The sequence below is a fragment of the Canis lupus genome, chromosome 8 (assembly GCF_003254725.2).
Source record: "Canis lupus dingo isolate Sandy chromosome 8, ASM325472v2, whole genome shotgun sequence".
NCBI lineage: Eukaryota > Metazoa > Chordata > Mammalia > Carnivora > Canidae > Canis > Canis lupus.
This window is the reverse complement of record NC_064250.1, coordinates 69,226,145-69,244,705: the sequence shown is the minus strand read 5'-3', so window position 1 is coordinate 69,244,705 and position 18,561 is coordinate 69,226,145. Positions and strand designations below refer to the sequence as shown.

Here is an 18,561-nt window from a genome sequence, read left to right as displayed (position 1 = left end):
AGACCCCCCGGAAGGGCATCCCCCCATGGAGGAAGGGCACTGCCGAGGCACAGCACATACTCAGGTAGGAGCCAGCGGGGTGGAGTGTGAGCGTGGGGTGGGCTGTGGGCCATGGGCTGCGGGATATTTAATGGACAGCGTGTCCTAAAACCATGGTGCACACGTCACAAGATAGAAGAACGTGGCGCCTGGAGAGATACCTGCGCTTTGATAATTATGTGCACATTTTAATCAGCACCCTAAAAAAGCTATGGCCAGACACACCAAACCTTCGGTTTCAGGCATTTGGCTTAGAGTTAAAAAAAAAAAAAAAAAAAAGTGAGTTCAGTAATGGTAGATCCATGTTACCACATATCCATCAAAACACACAGGCTGTACAAGACCAAGAGTGGACCCAATGACGTAAGCACCGGACTTTCGTTAATAACGACATTATTAGCAATCGGCTGATCGTTTTTAACGGATGGGCCACAACAAACGCAAGCTGTTAATCATAGGAGAAACTGGGGACAGGGGCAGGTAGAGGAATTCTCCGTACTCGCCGTTCACTTTTTCCATAAACCTGAGGCTGCTTAGGGGCGGGCATAAAAGTCTATTTGTTGAAACAAAACACATTTTTATAAGTGAGTTGATTTTGAACACACGTTGGGTAGAGTCTCTGAAGGTAAGTAGGTGTGGCCACAGCTGAGGTCTGAACAGCCCTGTGAGGTGGGTGAGGGCAGGACCAGAGGTCGGGGCAAGAGAGGGTGCAGGCAGGGAGCCCCAAGGTAGGAAGAGGCCCTCTGCAACTCCCCCTGCCCTGACTTAAGCCCTGTGGGATCCCCTCCACTGTCTATGCCTCCCTACTCCCAGGAGCACGCATCACTGCACCCACTCGGTCGGGACACAGAGGGGTACACCTCTTGCTTCTAAATCCTCCTTAAAAAAATCCCTCCCCTGGCTTTCAGCCTCCCCAACACTGTTTTTCCCTAACCGGTTGATTTTATAACCAAAAAAACAAGTCCTTAGAAAAAATGGATGTTAACCGAACAGTTACAAGCCACTGGATGACTGAAAGGCAGACTCTGGTGATGTACAAGTTCTAGGGGCACCCCCCGCCCCATTTTGAGCTGGATACCACCTGAGATCGTTTCCAGCCCTCCCCAGGAGCCTGGGGCGGCCCTCCTGTCTTTACCACAGTCCTAAGGTGACAATGGGACTCCAGACCCTGAACACACAGCAAGACCCCAGGCACTGCCACTTTTCTTGGGAGTAAGAGCCGGGCCCCAAAAACTTTGGTGTATTTCACAGGACCATAGAAATCAGGTAGCTTGGAGCATCTGTGGGTTTTTTTTCCTACTTCTGGGGCTCCATGAGCCCCCGCAGCTCCTGACTACCCTCAATTAGCTTTCACGCAGACCCCAGGCTGCTCTGTGAAGAGGCAGCCCTGGCAAAGTCGTGCCTTGGTTTCAAAGCTGCGTGTACCAGCCCCGGGTTTGCCGTGATGTATGACAACGCAGCGCCAGGCTGGAATTCTAACAGATGTCAGAGAAGCTGCAGAGATGAGTCACTGTCTGGAACCAAAGGAAACACAAGGCCTCCTTACGGGGTCCAGCAGAACAACTGCCACCAGCATCTGATCCCAGACCTCATAAATGCCTGCCCTGAGCTCACCATCCCCGTAGGAAGCATCGGTGGGTGCATCAAAAACATCCTCCCTGGCTTAACAGGATTAGGAAAGTCTAGCTCTTCATCTCAAGATGTTTAAAGTTACTCTTTCCTAGAGGCCAACAGGACCTAACGGACCTGACATGCCTTTGGTACAAATACCTTATGGATGTTTAGTGCAGGGCGAGACACGAAAGGATTATTTTCAATAAAATGGTGATTTCCAGAAATAGAGCCCGCAGTTTATACAAATCATCAGCCTCGACTCAGATCTCATGCTTCCTACCTGTTGAGGAAAGACCACCCTCCTACAACTTCCCCTTTACAAACGCAGGCTCTTTGCAAAGCTAATTTCCTGTACCTTTGTGAAGACCGGGGCCTGGACATTATGGACCTATTTATGAAAATGGGAGAGGTAATTGGGACATCTTTTGAAATCGCGTTCCCCTCTCTCGCCGGCCCCCATCAGCCCTCTAATTTCAGTTGGCCGGGCCATGGAGGATGTTTACATATGCCTCTTCCTGGAACCTCACTCTGCGCTTCAGGAGTGGGCAATTAGAGAGAATTAGGGCCTATTTGGTGTATGTTTACGGTTAATGGCTGGAGTGGCGGAGGCAGCCTCGGAAAAGGCAGTCGCTGCTCTAATTGAGGCTGGCAATTTTTTCGATTCCTCATTTCAGCTCCCAGGTATTATAGGAACCAAGGTCACAAAACAAAGGCTGCAGCCCACCGTGGCAAGAACGGGGTGCGGCACCCACAGAGGGCTCTGTGAGCTTATTTACCATCACACGCGGAGGCGCAAAGAGATCGCTGGAGGTGTCTTTTCAGCTGGGTCTGGGACAGGCAGCTGGCATGGGCCTGGCTACTGATCACTTTTCCAGAAGTCACCACCCTGATGGGCTTTTCAGGAAGTTCTCGGCCAAGCGGACAAGGGCACCAACAGAGATGTCACCCCAGGTCTCGTGACCAAAAAGTGCATGGCGAGCCACAGGGGATTGATGGCACACCCTGCCGGGCCCGCCGCCATGAGGCTCGTCTCATTACACACTGACCACTCCGCAGCCCAGAAAGGTTTTCCAGGCCTGGCCGGTGGCCCACCCATGTGGAAAAATGCTCTATAAAATGCCATCCTGGCTCCGAAGTACGCGGGCAGTCCCCGGGAGCTAGCCTGGGGTATGAGCGCTATCAGGATCATGTTCACAAAAACCTGACTGTGGGGACCAGCTAATGATGGTGACCCCATTGCCCATGCTGGTTAAGTGGAGACCAGCCGCCAGCAGTGGGCTTCAGGCCTGGGGCCTGCTATCCTGGGGGTTGGTGGGAAGGAGGGAAACCAGCCTTCTGTGCTCCCTATTTCCTCTCTAAAGCAGAGAGGATGGGATGGCAGGGGACCACCGATCTCCCACCCTCTGGCTCTAAAGACCCAGCAAACAAACAAACCACAGAGGACCACTGAGGCAGCCAGAAGGAAGCCAGAGCTGCGAGGGCCCTCAGACGACCGTGATCCTGCACTGTCCCATGTTACAGATGGGAAAACTGAGGCCAAGAAGGCTAGAGATAGGATCCAAGGTCACACCCAGGTTGAGGCTGAGTGTGGGCTGGTACCAGGTCTCCTAAAGGCCATTCTAGGGCTGCTGCTTGACCCTGTGCCCAGAGCACCCATTTAGAACACTCTCCTCTGAACGACAAGTCCTGGGTAGTGAGGTTGTGCCCTGCTCCCAGCCAGGAGGCTAGTGGGGGCCCAGTCTGGGCACCTGAGGCCTTCCCTCCTCACCCCCACCTCACCCCCCGGTGAAACAGGGCCCTCGTCTTTCCCAAACTGACATTCATGCTCCTTCTGCCTTACGGAATATACAGAGCTGACCGGCGACTGCCTCGATTTACAGATGGGGAAACTGAGGCCCAGAAGCCAGCAGTGAGGGGCACTGGCCAAGACTGAGACGGGGACTCTTTCCTCTCACGGCTGGGATGTTTGCCCCAGTTGCTCCAGAGGGGCCAGGGGGGTACAAACGCTTTGCCCTCCATCTGGCAGGGTCCCCTTGCTCCAGGCTGCCCCTGGCTATGTGAGCCTCGCTGACCTCCGTCATCCTCCCTAACCTCGACACCAGCCCCCAATTTCTTAATCTGGTAGGAGCGACTCTAATTCCCCCGTCAGGCCGGCCCAGAGAAGGGGCCAGAAGGCAGAAGGAGCCACCAGCCGGCTGCGGCCCCGCATGGATGGCACAGACACGTGGTCAGCCTTGGGCCCCTTGACTATCCTCCTGCCCCCCTCCTTTCCAGACGGGAGTCCCGTCTCCCTGGCCCCATCTGCCTCTCTGGCTGTCTCTCGGGCATCAGGCCCGGTTTGATCCCGTTCCTGTTTACAGGCCGAGCCGCAAGGATTCTTCCTCCTGAGAAACTTGCAGAAAGCAAGCCCGAGAACCAAGGAGCGTGAGCATGTCCGAGGTCGCGCTGACGGGGTGACTGGTTAACCGTGTCATTGTGCAGCCTCTTGTCTGCGCGTCACACACAAGGGCAGGGGCCGCCGAGGCCCCGGAGGGAACACACACACACTCCTTTCCAGGGAAGGTGATTGAGCTTTTCTCCTTTTCATCTGAAGAAAAGGCACCTTCTATTGAAAGAATGTATTCACAGGACCTGGGAAAGCTCATGTGCACTCAGCCCTCCCGATTATCCCCAGGTGGCTGTGCTCCGTGGGGGGCTCCCCCACATTCCTTTCTGCCTCTGCCTTTGTTCGGCCTCAAACGGGCCCTGGGAGCTCCCAGGCTAAGAGTCTCCTCCTTAAGCCCCTGCCAAAGACCCTATTCACTGCGCGGAGAAGCCAGGCAAAAGGTGGTGGGCAGCCTTCCTCTCCCCCGACCCCCAGGGTGGGGGGCTTAAGAACTCTCCATCTGGATTGTTTTTAAGCCCAAAGAAACTGGAGAGCAATTAAGAGACCCACAACTACACCCTCCACCAGCCCCCTCTCCCCTGATTAATTCCCTCCCACACGCATCCCAAGTGAGGCCGACCCCAGCCTCAGCTACTCAGCACCTGCTCTGTCCCCTGGTCCCTCGTGAGCCCGGGACTGGGGGAGGGGGTCCGGGGGAGAGAAGGGAGCTGAGAAGACAAACACAGATATTTCTGGAGACTTTCTCATCGGTCAGTTCCCAAAAGCACGGCAAGAGACATCACTTTTCCACAGTGAAGACCAGGATACGGGACCAAGCGTCTAAAATCCAGAAGGCACTAGAAGTTTTGGGATGTACGGGGGCTCCTCAGAGATGGGCCTGTCACCCCTGGCACAGATGAGGAGTTCCCCACTGCCTCCCACCTGCTTCCACTGGATCCAACTGAACTTGGGGACCTCTCTCGCTGGTGCTGCTCTGTCCTCTGGTTGTCCTGCTGCAATGCCCAGAGGGTGCCCGGTAGGGGACACCGCTGGAGGGCAGACCTCCTCCCCACAGAGTCCCAAGGACTCTCTGATTTCACGCCTTTCTGGAACGGAGAGCTGCCCCCACAACAGCCCGTCCCTCAGACCTCCCTAAGGGCCCCGGCTTCTCGAAGCTCTGCAGGACTTGGGCCTGCCCCCTTGGGACAGGCACCATGGAGAGAGCTTTCCCTCCTTCCCTGCCCGCCTTCTTGTCTCCCTTTCAACATGCGAACCCCACACTCGAGATGGTAAGATCCAGCTCTTTTCCAGAATTTTCCATCTGCTCAAACCAGAGATGGGAGGCCAGGCAAGGCTTCCTTGTTCTCCCTTTAGGAGAGAGGACAGGGTTCAAAGCAGCGAGGGAAGGGGGACGCTCCTGGGACTTACACTGTGTTAAACACGGATCTTCTAAAAAGAAACTGCCCTCAGAGCCGCAGGCCTCTCTCAATTCAGCTGACAATGCTGGTCTCTATATCGCCCACTGCCCTTTAACCCTTTAGAACCTTAATTTGTCTCCCTCCACACCCCCTTCTGTGTAAAGCTGCCTTCTTCTTTTCAAGGAAAAATTCATTAGCAAGCTCATTAAAGATGGGTCGATTTTTTTTCTCTTTCTGGAAGTCAGATTGCTCATAAAAAACACACTGAAGTTACTTCATGCAAACGAATAAGAAACACATGCATCCCGCTGCCCTTAAACTTGCCAGGTTTTGACATTATTTGGAAAAATGTGCTTGGAAATGCGTTTGGGGTTTCAATCGCAAGTCAGGAGGCACAAGGTCAGGGGCCCCCGAAAGCTGCAACGAGCCCCCCAAGCAACCTGCAGGTGGGAAAATGCCGGGGCAGAGGGGGCACTTTGGGTCCACTGGGCTCCACTTCCCGCCCACCCAAGGGGGAGGCCTGTGGGACGGGAGCACCAGCTTCCAGACAAGACCACCATCTCCTCCTTGACATCTGTGCCCTCCTGGAAGCGTCCAGCTAGAGGCAGGCCCTGGGGAACAGTCTCTCACGTGACAAATGGCCAGAGAAACCCCTCCCATCACTGTGACAGGGCCCTCTGCCCTCTGGCCAGTCAGGGTCTCCCATCCACCCCCTCACTGCTCAGGGATGGGTCAATCCATCAAAAAAGAATTTTCCTGAAAATGTTCATTTCTTTCAACACTTAATAATGCCTTGGCTGTTCGGCTGCAAGGCTGATTTATGATGTTATGTTTTAACTTCTTTCATTGTGAAGAATACTTAATCTAGTCCTTATTTTCTGCTTAATGATGCACAAAACCCCAAATACGTGGGACACACAAAAATACGTATTTGCCCGAGACTGAACATTTACAAGTGTACCTGAAAAAGAACTGGGCCCAAAGAGACGTCGTCCTGCACCACTGTGGAGGAGGAGGGGCGGGGGTCTGGCCAAGTCTGGGGCTGGCTGGGCACCTGCCTTCACCTTGACTCTGCCCCTCAGCTCAGCCGCCCCTGGAGGGAGTGCTGAGATGTGCCTAAGGAAGAATCCAGAAACTGTGGGCACCTGGCTCAGACTAGCTACACGGATCTGTCTGGTAAGCTCCGGATGCGACCCCCCCGCCCCCCCCTAGACCTGCATCCTGCCCTATGTAAAGCTACCCTCCCAGGCCTCTCTCTGCCACGTCACTGTGCCTGCAGGTGGCTCGGCAAATGCCAACTTTGGAGTAAATATCACAGGGCAGAGCCTTCCTGGTGCCCCTCCTTGGATTCAGCCCTGGGCACACACTCCCCGCCTCGCCGCAGCCTGCCTAGCTCTCCAGGGAACCCAAGCAAGCAAAGACAACGGTCCCCAGGTTCGGATACCTCTGCCCCTTGCTGTCTGCACTGACGGGTTTTGTTTAAAAATAATATCCACTCCCCATTTCCCTTTCAGCGGAGAAGGGCAGGGCTGCGGAAGACCTGTCTCTGAAACTTTGGTCTGATGAAAGGGCATCATGAAAGCTGAGTTAGAAAGCCAGGGCCGGGCAGGGGAGCGTGGGGATCTTCGGCACCTGGGGGTGGGGGGCCCTGCTCTGGCATGGAGCTCTGTGCATCGCCGGCCCTCTCACAGACCCCACGTGTGGGTGCCCAGGGGGACGCTGGCATCTGGCCCAAGGACTCCGCTGGGACCTACCCGAGGCCCCATGAACGTCTGAGGGCCTGAGTTAGCCTCACCAGGCCACTCTCCATCTCCCACCTGGACCACCCTGGGGGTCTAACTGCCCTCACTTTTCACCCCAGCGGCTACCCCGGGAGCATCCAATGGGAGGCACACAAGGCACACGCGAGCCCAGCCTCCTGCGCTGCTGGTGCTAACATCCCCTGACCCCTTCATGGGACTCGGCTCCTGCGACCCTAAAAAGGCCAAGTGCCCTCGGCTGAGCATCCTTTCTTCCGATCCACCTTGCTGCCACATGGGCCCTGTCACTGCGTGGGATCCCCCAGAGAACCCCGCTAGACCCCTCTGGGCCTTAAGGCAAAGCTGGTCTTAGGCACCCCAAGAGAGGCCCAGCCCTGAGCCCCCATGGCTCTGTCCATGCGTCTCGAATACGTGAAGCACAGATAAACAAATGACTCGTTCTGGAGCGAATTGTGTGGCTACGATCCTCCGCTTTCTTCTTCTCTACCATTACTGATTTTATTTAAACAGACACAAACAATCCCGTCTCGTTGCAATTTCAGGGGTGAGAAGGGGCCAAGAGAGGAACTCACTCAAAAACCACTCTGTGGATTAAAGAGCATTATCAAAGCCTCGCGTGTGGGAACTCAGCATTGTCACGAGGGCTGACACAGCATGGCTTTCAGGGAGGAAGGTTTTCTATGGACAGACCAGCTCCTCTGTTTCCACGTCTCCACGCTGGCCCTCTGGCCAGGCCTCAGAGACCAGAGAAGGCAAACGCACCGTTCTGTATGTCACTCACGTGCTTAGCAAATTCACTGAGGCCCTCCTGTGTGTACTGTGTGCCTGGCCCGAGCTGGTTCTCGAGGGCTCGGGGCCAGAGTCGTGGACACCCCTCACTTACCGTGCCTTGGCCACAGAATGCCACTGCCCAGGGCGGGCCCCACGCAGGCTGGCTCCAAGCGGCCACGATCCTGGCTCCAGGCAGCTTGCAGACAGACCCCCAGGCCGCAGGGTTGGTGGAGAAGAGGATTCTCTCCTGGTGGCGGCCCCCTCCCCAGGTTAAACGTGTGCATTCTTGAATAGAGAGTGTGAGCTGAAGCTAATGAAATTCCAGTGTCTCAGGAAATCAAGAAACTCACCCCAAAGCAGGAAGAAGTGAAGAGGCACAGGGCTGGGCATGAGATGCCAGGTGACCATCAGCAAGGAAGGCTGGGTGGTGCAGGGCGGCGCTCCTCTGGGGGCTTCTTTCTGCCTCTTCCATCCGGTTCTTCAGCCGACCCAGCCAGGTCACGGCCAGTGTGCCGAGGACAGGGCTGACCTGTAGGAGAGGCAGGAAATTAGAATTCCCACCGGGCCAGCACTGCAGAAGAGCTACGCACACACAAGGAAAGACACAGAGCCCAGTCTCACCTGCAGCGCGGTTTTCGGTGGAAGGTGGTTCGTGGAGATGAGCAGTGACATGAAGAAGTGAAGGAGAAGCAACGGGCCCAGGTGGCAGCCCCCAAACCAGCTGTGGGGCCTGGGGACAGGCTGTGGCTAACACCCAGTGGACGAGACAAGAAAACTGGGGTGGTGGGCGGGGGGGGGCAGAATACAAGTCTGGTCATTCCAACCCTCCCTTCGCCCGCCTACCCCCCCCCAAGGGAGGAGGCATCTGATGGTTGGAGGAGGTGGCATGCCAGCAGGGACCTGTCCTAGGGCACCGGGGACTGGTTCTTGGGCCGCATAGGGCTTGAAGGGGCTCCTTAGGCCGGGGAAGGGGTAGTTGGGACCAATAAGAGGCAAGAGACAAGCAGGCAGAAGGTGGACAAGGAAGCGGACAGGGCCAGGTAGCCACAGGTGTGGGCTCAGCAAGGAAAACCAACCTGCTAGGCAGAGGGCTGGACAGCTGAGGCCCAGAGGGTCCCGAGCCCCGTGATTGGGGCACAGAGAAGGGCCAAGTGGGTCAGGCCAGGCGACAGACAGACTGTGGCAAGCAGAGCTCCAGGTGGGTCAAGCTGGCCACCAGACAGAGCGGAACAGGTAGGCAACCAGGCAGAGGCAAGAGCCTGCAGAGCTCCCTGGAGGTTCCCAGCCAACCCCTGGGCTGCACAGGGGCTAGATTTAGCCCCAGGGGCAGGAAGGCATCACGGAGGGAGAGGTCCAACTCGCAGACCCCAACTCAAGAGGGAGACCCGAGTGGCCGGAGCCAGAGGGGCACACACACCGCAGCTGTCCCCGTGCTCCCACCTCAGTCCTGAGCTGCAGGCAGGGGGTCAGGGCAGCCATCAGCACTCAGCTACAGGACGGGGGGTGGGAGGCAGAGAGGGCAGGAGGGGGGCACAGCCCTGGAGCTGGGCAGGTTCAAGTGTCCTCCAGGGCTTAAAGGTCGCAGGGGGCCAACTGGCCCCAGACAGGCCGACCAGGGCCTACCCCTCACACCCTTCTGCCGGCCTTCTCCAGAGCCGGAGGCCACTGCTCCAGCGCCTGAGGCAGCCCGAGGCCGGCCTCAGCAGAAGCAACCCCCCGGCCGGCCCTCCTGGGGAGGCAGAGACCATCAAGGGATGCGCTAAGGGAAGCGGGGCCAAGCCGGGGCCGGACCAGGGGTTTCGCTCAGTAAGGATCAACTGTTGGATGACGGGATGGACGCCTGAGTGAATGAAGGGGCAGGACCAGCAAAGCCCAGCAGAAATGGGGCTGGGGGTGGGGCGATGCCCACTCCCCCTCAGTGAAATGAAATCCACCCTCCACCCATTTGCCTAAAACTCCTCGGTTCCCAAAGACTCCCATCTAGCATCACAGGTATGGCGGTTCCTTCATTGACTCACCTGTCCAAACAGACATCCCACATACTCTTACTGAACCCCACTTTTGTGCCAGGCTGAGGCTGGGGCACCCAGAGGAGGCATGGGCTGGCCTAGGGCACCCCCAGAGGACCGGATCAGGAAACGGTGATGAAGGGAGGAGAGGAAGAAGGGAGTGGAGAACAGAGGTGGGCAGTAAAAGCAGAAAAACAGAATCGCAGAATTGTGGGATGGGGGCATCTCCTGGCCTCTCGCATTCTCTGCTCTCCCACCTGGTGAAGCCACTTTTTAGAACTCTAGGGCCTCCGGGATCCCTTTAATGCAGGATGTTGAGACCTGCGGGTTCTGGGGACCAGGGGGCTCACACAGGAAGCCAGACTGGACTCCTGGGCTGGAAGGGTGGGGTGCAGGGGGTCCTGTATGCACGGGCAGCAGAGTGGTGTCCTTCCCGGGCATAGACGGCAGACACAAGAGGGCAAGTGAAAACTTTGGGCCACCCCTACACTCAAGGGAGCAATTAGCTCAGACCCCTCTGCTGGTGGCCTCAGAAAAACTTAAGAGACCTGACTGCCTAGTTTCCAGAAATCCAACAGGAGCAGAGTTGGGGGAGAGGAGTTTTGTCAATGCCAGGCACTCAGGTGCCAGCAGAGTACAAAACCCCCCAAGATCCTGACCCACTAATGCCTTCCACACCCTTCCCAGGTTCTCAGATGCTGGTGTATTAAGGACTCAGGGGCTTGTATTGTAATTACTGCTACGTATTCGAGAAAAGGCCCGTGGTTAACTTCTTCCTATTCAAATTAAGTCCTCTCATTTAGAAACACCAGGAACGGCTCTATTTTATTACTCTCCAATAACCGCAGAGCGGGGGAGGTTTTGGAGGGATCTCCATTTTCAGAGGTGCTCATCCTCACCCGGTGCCCTCATCCAGGCAACATCTGGATCACCCAGACATCCTTCTACAGTTAAGGCGCCTAGTTGGGTTTGCGGATTTTAAAAGCGCAAGCTAATTCCGATCCATGATGCCCGAGACCTTTAGCCAACAGAGAACTCCGAGGGTCTCCTCCCCTTGCTCCCATCACCCCACTTCTCCCTTAGTTTTCCATTTGGCTGAAGGTCTGGCTAGAGTCTGAGGATTCACTGGGAGTGATCTAATCTGGACTGAGTGGCCTTGGGGTGAGAGAAGCCCAGGTCTTGGGACACAAGACGGGTTTCGAGGGGGTGGGGGGATGCCTCCTCTAAAGATGTGGATGGGCTCTGAAGAATTCAAAGATCAGGACAGAGCTTGGGGGCAGGGGGAGGAGGCATTCCCCTGTGTTGTGGCACAGGACACGCAGGGGCGAGAGAGATTAAGAGGGTCAAAGCAGGGACTATTTGTTCTGATGCCAGATCGGAGTTGTCATGTCCCTTGTGTGCACTTGGCTCACCAAGTGATCCTGACAAACCTCTGGCCCTCTGAATCTCACACTCAGCAGTATGTGGAAGCCAAATGTGAACCACGAACCTTGCTGTCCCTTGGGTGGGGGGGGGCCTCTGGGGCCCCCAGACTCCTCTATTTCTTGACCAGGATGGGACCTTCCGTGGGTGTTGGCCTTGGGATAATCCCATGGGTTCTACACATAATGTTAAGTTTTAATGATCGGGGGAGTCCTGAAACAGGTCAGGTGCATGCTCCGGTAGTGAATGTGCACCCCCATTCCCAGGCTTTTTGGGAGAATGAGTCCAGGAGGCATGAAGCTCCTGGACCACGGGGACAACTGTGTTGAACAAAGGAACTTTCTGCCAAGCAGCCCTATCTGCGGCCCGCTTCCCAAAGCAGCCTTCAACTTTCAACCCTGCTCAATGGACCCCACGCTGGGACAGAGGCAAAGACTTAAATGAAGAGCAAATGAAACCCGGGCTCCAGCACCAGAATTAGAAGTGTGGCCTAAGCACCAGTCGCCCCTGGTCGCCCCAGCCTGCGGACACCAGTTCACCTCATTATGATAATCAGTGTGTTTTTCCTTCACAGACAAAGAAGGGCTCCTTATGAGACGAATATTGGAATCCAGCAGCTACCTCATTAACGTCTGCAGCCTCTTCCTTGACAAGGCCCAAGATTAGCCCTGTGTTCATTAAGGGGAAAGGGCGGAAAGTGGAATAAAACTGAAAACCACAGCTGGCGGGGGAGGGGGAGGGTGCTTTCTGTTGGCCATTCATTCGCTGAAAGGCTGCGTGTACCTTCAGGACTTAATCACCAGTGAGGGGGGCTGGGGAGGGTTTAGCCAGGATGCAGGAGGTAAGGAGGTTAAACTTGATAGAAGGAGTTAAAAACCCAAAATGGGGCAATTTGATTTGAAAGCTTCCTGGGATTTGTCACTGGGATAATCAATTTAACATCTTTTTCCTGTTTACTTTCTTTCAGCCCGACCCAAGAGAAAACCTTTCTCTGGTTGGGTTTTTCGTAGATTTTAATATTCTCTAAGGCTCCCTTCTCCACCTTTTGGTGCCTCTAGTGTCTTTTCTTAGTGGTCTTTTTTTTTTTTTTCTTTCTCTGTTGCTCCCCTCCCCCCACGCCCACATCTTTCTTCCCTCTTTGGTTCTCCCCGTGGGAACTTAACCTGTAGGAAAAGCTGATGGGGACTCCGATTTTCTCACGAACACTTTATTGACCTTATTTCAAGTCCCTCAGGTAGTGTCTGGTTCTTACCTGCAACACATCCCACCTGACCTGCCAGGTAAAGATCAGTAACCCTATTCCATAACTGAGAAAAGAGTGGCTTGGCAAAACTGACTAACCCCAAGGCCTCAACACCAGGTGATTTAGCCAGGCCTCAAACCTGGCAAGATGGTAAGAAGTAGACTCCCAGAGAGAAGAGCTGTGGATGCTCCAGCGCCTGGGAGAAACTAAGAATGAGGGAAGCCAGGAGTAGGTGATTCTATGAAGCATCCGGGGAGCAGGGGTCAACAGGAGGAATCCAGAGCCGAAAGCCATGTGAGGGCAAAGAATGAAAATGTGTCCATGTGTCCTCATGTGTCTGTGTCCATGTGCTGGAAACGTGTCCAGAGTTAAGCTACAGAAAAGTCATTACCTGAGTTAGAGTCGTTCAACGGAGCAGAACAAGTCAGGAAGCAGTGGGTTGAAGAGGAAATTGGAGATGAGGAAGGAAGACAGCAAGTGTAGACAGGCCTTTCGAGAAGCTTGGCTGTGAAAGGAAAGAGACAGGCTGTAGTGGCTGGGAAAGGGGGCGGCGGGGCCTGGGAGGCTCCTGGCTGAGGAGAGAGCAAAGTTAGGAATCGAGAGGGAAGAACTAGTGGTGGGAGGAACAGGTCTGAAACAGGACAGACCGGTGCAGAGGACACCTCTTCCTTCGCTACCCAAGAGGTGACAGGGGTGCAAATGTGCCATGGGACCCCAATCGGAAGAGCAGCTTGATGGCCTCTATTTCCCTTGGAGGTGGCAGGCCAGCCCCGGGATCGGGACAGGGAGTTGTGAGGTTCAAATGAATCCATGGTTGCAAAAGGCCTTTGCGGACTGCAAAGGGAGACATAAATGTTCACTATAATTACTCACTGGTAGCAGGACGCTCAATTTTACAGCCCACTCAAATCTCACCGGGGCCTGGATTTTCACTGACCATAAATTATGCGTCCTTACATTAAGGATGTAAAAACCAGTGGTAAAAGCTCCTGCCAGCCCCTGGAAGACAAAAGGTTCCCTCCTAATAGCCTGGATTAACTCAAAGCAGCTCTCCGCCCACTTCATTTGTCACCTTCCAAGTCACCCTTCCACCTTCTATTTGCCACATAATCCAATCAGCCCCTTTCAGATGCCCGGGAGCTATTGTCTCCACCGAGCTGGGCTTCTCTAAAGCGCCAGAGTTGTTTTTGTCTTGTCCGGACAAAACTGGTTGGCTTAAAAGGGGACGAAAGAAAGTGCGGGTCGAATGAGGACCCCAATTAGCTTCCAGGAGACTGTTTTCATCATCTTTGGATCACATACCAGGCCTGGTGTGCTGGGCATATTGTCGGCGTTCCAGAAAATGTTTGTTGAATTAATTCTGCTTTTATTTACTCTGGAATTTATTTATTGAGCGCAAACACACACAGCACCTACTGGGTGCCGTTATTACTGAGGGAGAATAGGCTTGGGCATGTGCACTGCGAGGCGCGATCCCCGGGAGTTAAGTATCTAGCAATTTCCACAGCGATTTACAAAGCACTTTCATAGTGGTTACATCATTTGGTCTTCAAAAGCTCCCTGTGGGGTAAACGGGAGTGCTTGCTTTTTTTTTTTTTTTTTTAAATCCCCATTTAGCCCATGAAAAGGACTGGGGTTTGGAGAAGTTAAGTGACTTGGTTAAGGTCACACCGTAGTTGAAAGGTGGAACCAGCACAAGGCACCAGCGCCAGGGCCACCCACACCCCCCTGAGACCAGGCTAGACAGCTGGGATTTCAAACAGACTATCCCACTGTCAAATGTCTGATTGGAAATCAAAGGGCTCTTAGTAGAACTCTGGGCCAGGAGGGTACGGTGCAGCCACAAGGGCACTAGGGTCCAACTCTGACCCCTTCTCTTGCCAACAATGCGACCAAACACTTACACTCCTCCAACCTCAGCGCCCCTGCTGTGAATGTGAACGTGTCCCGTGCCACAGGAAGGGCACTTGCTTCTCCTAACATCCTCCTCCCCCTACCCCCGAGCCTTTTAAAATCCCTCAAATCAATGTTGAACCCATTCTCATCTGTAAATGAGGCTGCTTTGTTCGTGTGTACGTACGACATGGAAATAAGACGCCTGTAGAACACAGAAAGTGCTCTGGAAATGACCACATGCACGATTCATGTTCCTACTCAGGTCAGCCCAACGCCCATCTTGGTGACCCCTACCTGCTTGAAGGAGAGCCCCGCGGACAAGGGCTGCCTGGAGCGCTGTGGGAGAATAAACGAGAAGCATGAGACGAGGGTGACAGGGGTGGGAAGGGACTGACCTACGCAACTCTTTCAACAGACATTTGCTGACCACCTCCTCTATGCCCAGCCCTGCCTGAGGCAGTTTTATCTCATTCAATACTCACAACAACCCTGGGAGGCTGCTCTTCTTGTCCCCATTCCCCAGAAAGGACAGGGAGATCTCAGAAGAGGTAGGGATGCCCTTGGCAGTTCGGTAGCATGGCATCGGGGCTCATGCTCATTCCAGAAGCCCACCCTGAGCCTTGGAATTGCCAGTGAGATGCTGGTCAAGCCCTTGGCCCAGGTCCCCCTCCTGAGAAGTTCCCAAAGGGATCCTTCCGTTCAGGCCATCATACAGGCAACCACAGGGTTGTCATGGGAGAACGACTGACAACTGGTTGGGGAGGGAAACACTCCAGGTTGCTGGCACATAAACACAAGCAGAGACTTATAGGAAAGTATTCATAGCATCAAGGCATAAGCATAGCAAAGGTCAAGGGTTAATGACCAATGCCCCCTCACTAGGGCATCGGTTTAAGCATTCAGCCAAGAGGGAGAGCTGGCTGGTCGGTTCTGGTCCTCTTCATCCTTCGTCATCCTCATCCCTGGGGCGGGGGGGGTCTCTGCCAGTGGCTGCTTGGTATGCCGGTGCCATCCAGGGGTCAGAGCTCCTACTGTCCTCTGTAATTGATCAAAGGTTAGAGCACCTACTTAAAAACCCAGGTCTAGGTAGTAATTAAAATTTAACTGAATTAATTACAACCAAAACTAATCAGTTAAAATTTAAAATGGTCTTTTAATTGCTAATGGGTCTGGGGGTGGTGCAAGGAGGGTGGCAGGGGTGGGGATTTTGCCCGTCCCGTTGGGTTACACACTGCCACAGAGGGGCTGAGGTACCATCAGGTGGAGGTGAGCAGCAAGCACCTTGGCAGCAGCGTGGCATCGAGAGGTGGTCCTTGAAGACAAGGAGGTGAACGGATGATGTCATCCCTGAAGACACCCTATGGCAGGGGAAGGGGGCCAGATTAGAAACCATCTTGATGACCTCTAATGGTCAGCACAGGAACAGCAGAGAGAGAGAGGGTGGGAGGGAGGGGGCAGTCAGAGGGAGAGGGAGGGAGGGGGGCAGTCAGAGGGAGAGGGAGGGAGGGGGCAGTCAGAGGGAGAGAGAGGGAGGGGACAGTCCGAGCGAGAGGGAGAGAGCAGTGGGAAAGAGGGGGAGAGGGGAGGAGTTAGGAGGGAAGAGGGAGGGAAAGGAAGGAGGAGGAAGGAGGAGGAAGGGGAGGGGGGAGGAGGAAGGAGGGAAGGGGAGAGGAAGGGGAGGGGAAAGGAGGGAGGAGGAAAACGAGAGGGGAGGGGGGAAGAGGAGAAATGGGAGGGGTAGGAAGAAAGAACTGAAAAGGGGAGGAGGGAGAGAAGTGGGAGGGGGTAAGGAAGACTTGATTGACAGGGCACAAGTGTTAGCTGTGTGCGCATGCGCAACCTGAAGCCAGGGCGAGCGGGCCAAGAGCCGTTTGCAAGCACAGACCGCTAGGGGGCGCGCGGCCGGCACCCAGGACTCCGGAGCACAGCCACCTGCGGCGCACGCGCACGCGCACAGCAGAGCCTCCCGCGCCCCCGCAGCACCCGGCCCGCAGCTGCCAGGGGCACAGCTGGCACCGAATGGGGGGGGGGGCGCCCAACAGGTCTCAGGCTGGGGGCGGGGGAGGCCCCAGCCCACACCAGCACCTCGCGCAGGGCCGCTATGTTCCCGAAACACCACGCACGCCGTCGCGTGCCAGCATCCACCTGTGGACCTGGAGCAGCGCCCCCAACACATGCCCGGGGGCCTTCCGCACCCCCGGCCGAGGGGGTCAGCCCGCATCAGAGACACAGGAGGTCATCAAGAAGGCACTCGCCATAGGATCTTTCCAGAACACGATTCCACTTTTAATAAGTAAAAACACCGAAATCTTGGCTCTGACCTTTCGGTAAATCCAATTAAGCGTAAATTAATTAGAATTGTAAAGGCCCAGTTCTCGATACACCGTTTTTCACTCATTTGTGCGGTCTCTGGGACACGTGATACAAAACATATCGCTAAAAAAAAAAAATAATAATAATAATAATAATATAGAGGCAACCAAAACGAGCAAAAATCCTCCAGAGCACCGTGGACCCCCCACCGCCCCTCCGCGCCATCTCACCTCCCTCCTTGGCCACAGCCAGAATTTCAAGACCTCGCACTACGGCATCTAATTAAGGGTTTTATGACCTCTCCATCCTGCTCCTATGAGCCACACCTTTCCTGAGACCCCCCCCCCCCCAAAACCCAAACCGACTGAGATGAACTAACGTGCGTGCACGCTCTCCCACGACACCCTAAGTCACGCCGCCAGTGCGGATCGCGGCATCCCTGCCCGGCTGCTCCCCGTGAGCCCCAGGATCTTGAAACACTTCCCCCTCGGGTACATGATTCCAGAATTCTCCAGGAAATCCCGCGCTCGACCCCCTCCAGCAGAAGAACAAAGGCCACCTCCCCTCGCCACCCCGCCCCCCAAAATTCCGCAGTGCCGCCAGCGCCCTCTGGCGGCCGGCGAGAGAACCTTCCAGAAACCTGCCACGTAGCAGCCCGCTCGCGCCCCCCCCTCCCGGAGCCCGCCAGCCCAGAGTGGGGAGGGGGCGGCGTGGGGGGGCTTGACAGGGACAAAGGAAACGGCAAAAGACGACTTGATCAAAAGTCAAAAGCCCGCATCATGTCAGAATCTTCTAGCGACCGTCACGCCATGCAAAGGAGACCCCCGACCCCCGGTTCCCAACTCCCAGCGCCTGGACAGCCCCCAACACGCCCCCTTTTCAGGATTTCTCCCTTCCCTCTAGATCCGCCTCCCCCGCGCCCGGGACGCGGCCTTCCGTGCACCCCGGCCCACCCCCTGCTTCTCTCCTGCCAGTGCCCCGAGGACTGACCCTGCGCCCCGCCGCCCTTCTCCACGCACTGGTCCTGGGGGCTCCGGGCAGGTCGGCACTTGGGCGCCATCTCTCCCCACTATCAGAGCGACCGAGGGGCGCGAGCCAGATGCCCGCAGCGGGTTCCCTCCACGCTCCGCCTGCAGCCCGCTGGGCACTGACCCTGGGTGTCTGGATTCGCAACCCCTCGCGGACGGGGACCTGTACCCCTCACGCCTACGGGCCACCCAGGACCTGGCCAGGTATCAGGGGGGCTGTCTACCTGGGAGACGCTCCCTCCTGGGTGCTCCCCCCTCCAACTGGTGGGCCACGCAGAATGCACCCGCCGCCATATCTCCCACCAGCGTGATTCCCAGGGTGGCTTCGTGCACCGAAAATCTGGGGTCTGGACCACTTAGTGGCTGCGGTACACCGGGTCGTGACAGCCATCTGATCGGATTCCTCCCCTTCGCCTCCATCGAAGCCCCCACCACTCAGCCTGTACCCGCAGAGCTAAGGGGCTGCACAAGGAAAGGGCCCTGATTCGCCCCCCCGGGAAGATGTGCCTCGAGATTTCCCTGCCTGGCCGAGTTTCATTGCCGACGCTCGGGGGACCAGGCGAGGTGGCCGCCTTCGGGAGGAGGTCCTCGGCGGCTGTCATCGGCGTGTCCAGGAGGACAGAGCCCAACCTCGAAGGGATGTCGTCTTGCATTTGCACATCCTTGCAGGCAAGGATGGCCGA

At 55.8% G+C, this 18,561-nt stretch overlaps 1 long non-coding RNA gene across 4 annotated transcripts in view; it reads right to left on the bottom strand.

Annotated features, from left to right (window-relative positions):
* Positions 1–18,561, bottom strand: part of LOC112657962 (uncharacterized) — a 33,764-nt gene that overhangs the window by 15,060 nt on the left and 143 nt on the right. For 2 of the 4 annotated variants that reach the window (XR_003135398.3, XR_007412555.1), the window contains exons 2-6: positions 15,819–15,895; positions 14,832–15,575; positions 13,033–13,146; positions 8,589–8,742; positions 8,318–8,496 (exon numbers count right to left, since the gene is read on the bottom strand). This is a non-coding gene — a long non-coding RNA (uncharacterized LOC112657962). Of the gene's footprint in view, positions 1–8,317; positions 8,497–8,588; positions 8,743–13,032; positions 13,147–14,831; positions 15,576–15,791; positions 15,896–18,561 lie in introns of all 4 variants that reach the window. The other 2 variants (XR_007412556.1, XR_003135400.3) reach the window with 2 other exon arrangements.